Source organism: Condylura cristata, unplaced genomic scaffold (assembly GCF_000260355.1).
Source record: "Condylura cristata isolate star-nosed mole 26May11 unplaced genomic scaffold, ConCri1.0 scaffold00003, whole genome shotgun sequence".
Lineage (NCBI taxonomy): Eukaryota > Metazoa > Chordata > Mammalia > Eulipotyphla > Talpidae > Condylura > Condylura cristata.
The window spans coordinates 25,126,243-25,130,746 of record NW_004567104.1 but is presented as its reverse complement, the minus strand read 5'-3'; positions in this window follow the sequence as shown (position 1 = coordinate 25,130,746).

The window sequence follows — 4,504 nt, the reverse complement described above, 5'->3', positions numbered from 1 at the left end:
TATATGTATATACATATATATATATAAATTATGCATACAAGAACTGGGTACAGGCCAGTGGTGTGGGGGTAGGGAAGGATAAGAGGATTCTCCAGAAGACAGAGAGGGGAGTAGAACAGCCAGACTGACTGAAATACAGTGCTGAGAGGAGCAGTGGGTAGGTCAGGGGAGGTCTGCCACACCATGTGGGTCACCTTCTTGGCTGGGGATGGACCTCTTGTTGCAGTAGGCTGTCGACAGCTTCATAATGCTGTGTTTTAAACAGCTGCACCACCAGGGAGAGCCCTGCATATATTTTATTTTTAAAAGGCAGGACATTATATTAAAAATTCTGGACTAGTATTATACATATTTGGTTTCAGTCCAAGGTACACTTTAGGTTTTCTAGACTGTACATGATAATAAGGGAGACAGAAGTTAAGAAACTATCCAGTAAATTTTATAACTGTAGATAACCAATCTTTATAACTGTGACTCTAAAATAAAAAGACAAGTAAGTTCCTTTACTTATGCTTCAAATGAATAAAAGATATGTATCACAGTGTTTGAAGACTTACAGAATTTTTTCTTAACCAATATTCCCTATTTTAGTCATATTTAATTGGATTTCTTAGACATTTAACTTATACTATATTATTTGCATCAAAGACATACTTGGATAAGTATCATAATACCATTTTACAGATGAGGAAATGAGGCTATTCTTAAATGATTTACTCAACTTGACAGAGCTCGAAGGTATCAGAAGCACAGTTTTGATCCAAGACAAAGTAGAACCTGGGCAAACATCCAGTGAAAACTAGGAAGAGTGGATGAGCCAGGGAATTGAAGTCCTGCTGAGGATAGCAAGGTCTGCTCAAGCCTGGCAAATATCTAGGACAGTCTTGTATTCTACTTGGTAGTAGTCCAAAGTCTAGATATCTTAAGATCTGAAATAAGATTCAGATAAGATTCTAGTATCACTGTATAAGATGGAACCAGGGCCTGGCACTCATGATAACGTGGTACTAAAACAAAAACAAAAAAAAAAGTTCTCTATTGAAACTCTGAAGTAAGTCACTTTATGCCTTGGAGTTTATTATCAGTTTCAACCAATCGCCCTCAGGTAGGCAGGGAAACATAATGACATCATTCATGAAAGGTGAAAGACTCCATTATATATATATTGTTTCATACATATGTAGAAATGTTGTAAGGTTCCCGTCTTCAGAAAGACCTTCTCCTCCTACTCTTATCTCTCTCTTGTCTTCTGTTGTCGTTATTAGAGGATAATGATCTTGACTGATCAGGAAATGGATGTAATTGAAATGGAGTGACTTATGCTAACAATTTAAAATGAAAGTGACTTTCTTTATGGACATTCACTGAGCTGAGAGGCCAAGCTTAAAATACTAGCAGATGGTCTGATAATTCCCTTCTGACAGGTATAAATGTAGGAACTAAAAAACCAATCTGAGATGCCTTGGACACCACACTCAGAGGCTACCCAAAGCCTTTTTCAGATTGTGGCCTTTGCCACTGGAGACTTGCCCAAAGAAACAGCATTTACCTCCTTTATGAGCTGGTGACCACAAGGAACGTTCTAGATCCTGAAAGCCCTCACTTCTTCACTGGTCTCACAAACCTCCTCTTAGCAGTTTGTATCTCCACATGTTCCTACTAAATGAACTGTATGCTTACTTTGTTTTAATGTTAACTTCCTCCAGTTAACCATTCTGTAATTACATATGATTGTCTTGAGTGATAAGGGAAACCTCTCCACCTAGATGAGAGTTAGCACATGAAGACTGAACCTGATATTCCAACTTTCAAATGCAACAATTTTCTATATTCAACAATTTTCTTCTGAAATGTTATCTTTTATAAGTGCATTCTGAGGCCTCTACGTGTATAAATACTCTCCTTTGAATTAACTTGAACTCTTGCTTGTTACAACAAAAATAATAGTTATAATTATCAACATTGATTGAGGGCCATTGATAACATTAATTGCTTGTTGAGTATTATCTCTTTTTGTTCTCCCAGCAATCATAAGAAGTGGTTACTGTTATAAATACACATTTTTTGGATGATGAAACAGATGATTAGAGTGGTGTTTTAATTTGTTCTAGTTTGTACATCTAGGAAACAAATAACCAACCACCAAAACCCAAGTCTCACTGAATCTTGAGACTATTGTCTTCTAATTGCATTATAAACATATTTCTTCCTACTAAATTACTGGAAATCTGTGGTTAAATCACATAGGCTTCCTTGAAAATAATCTTGTCCAGCCAACTCATCTTACAGATGAAGAAACTAAAACACACGGAAAGTGTTTTAGTTAAGGTGACATAACAGTTAATGAGATAGATAAAACTCAAACCTCCTCCATATTTTCATATTGCTTATGAGTCAAAAATGGAGGGAGGTTTCTTCCTCATCCTCTTTTCATTGATAGCACTGAACATACTTCTTGCTTATACTAAGCACGTAAGAATTAAATTTATTGAAATGTTTGTGATCAGAGGCCATTCATTACAGTGTGCAGGTATATTGACCATGTCATGGCTATTAATGCTGTACATGCTAGTGACTATAATTTGCTACTACTTACATATCTAAGGAAACTTTGCTTTTTTAGTAATTTTTTTTAAAACAGCAACCAATTAAGACCCTCAGATTAACCTGATTACAGAGATAAAATTAAATGTGGTAAAGCCCCAAATGGAGTCTAGTGAAAAGACTCTTACATTAGAAGGAAACTTAAAATGTATCCTCTCCATTTTAGTGAAATATTCTAACCATAAAAATTCAAATATCAGTGAAAAATAGTTCCTTAGAGATTAAATACATTAGTGGCAATTTATTGCTGCCTCCTTTGCCACATTGTTCTCTGATACCCTTTTAAGATTCCCATCACTATCAGGAAAAAATATATCAAGTACTTAGTATGACATGGGAGTTTTTCCCAATTTGATCCTTCTATTTCTCTATATATACCTCTATGACTGTAATATGTAGTTTGTTTCCTTTTGGGGAATTGGTGTCCCAAAAGAATCAGCTAGGTTTTTCTCAATATGACCAGAGTAGGCCTCTTTTGAGCTTGGCTTGGGCACTAGAGGTCAATCAAGGTCCTGTGAACCTTGGGTAGTCTAATATCATTACCTAAGGAATGAAGATTATTTTGAATTAAGAGTATTGTAGGACCAAAAAGCTGGGAGAAACGTCTATCCTTGACTAAGTTCTTTGCCTTTTCCCAGTTAAAGAAGAATTATTTATGTCCTAAGCTTTTGGCCCTTTAACTGTTGGAAGAAGAAGCGCACATTGCTCCTGCTTTTAGGTTGGAGGACTTATTCAGTTCTAGACTTATCAATGAACATATCTTTTCTATCTAAGAATCTCATCTTTATTTTCACAGTAAGGAGGAGGTCTTCCCCTCCCTGTTCTTAATAATTCACATTTAAATGCAGAATAAAAGTTCCCAGTCCACTCCATTATGCTTTAGAATTTATAAGCACTTAAATTTTCCCTATGTTTGTTATTGTTTTTCCTTTGCTAACTGCTCTGATGTTTTCTTAACCACTTTTCTGGCCCTACAAGAACCTAGAGGGACAGGGGATGATTTTTTTGGGCCCCAAAACTTATGCCACTCTGGCTTCTAGAGAAAGAGCTTCCCTCCACAGGGAAAAGCCTGCCTTTCCCTTCTTCTAACTACTTAATTCACTCATCTGTTTCCTTCCAAACTTAGGTTTCATTACCCCATAGCTGATTTAGCCTAAAACACGATTGAACATCAGAATCATCTGAGGAGGTGATGCTAAAAACAAACAAACCAAAACCTCATTTTTTAAACTATAATTGTTATGTTAGGACAGGCTGGAAACTCCTTATTGGAAGAAACATACAATTCCATTTCTCTAATGTCAGCTAACATTAGGAGAATAACAAAGGTTGGATGAAAGAAATAATAAATGAAACTGTCAAATCATCAGTTTTTTCTCAAACTGTTTCTCTGCTTACAATATGAGCATATGTACTCCATTACTTTTTAGTAACATTTTCAGATTGTCTTGTATCTCCACTTGCTATTTATTACCAAGGTATCTTTTATTTTTCTCCTTACACTTTGTAGCCTGACAGATTATGTATTTGTCTACTTCTCCCACTATGTTCTGAGCTCTTGAAATCACTATCCAAGTTGTTTTCAATTTTGACTCATCAACACCCCCATCCTTACTTGTTGAATTAAACTGAAAATCTGTATGTCTTAAATTTCCTAATCTTTCATTACTGAAGTTCCCAGAATAAAACCTCTCTGACTGCAATAACATTCCACCAAAATAAACCAATAATCTTAAACATTCCACCAAAATAATCCAATAATCTTAAATTAATTTCAGATGAAAAAGTTCCCAAGGAAAAAAATTAGGTCCACACTCACACTCATAAAGTGTGTGTGAGTGTCCAATAGAAGTGATGACATGTTCTGACTTTGGAGTGGTGCATAATCGATACAAGGAGA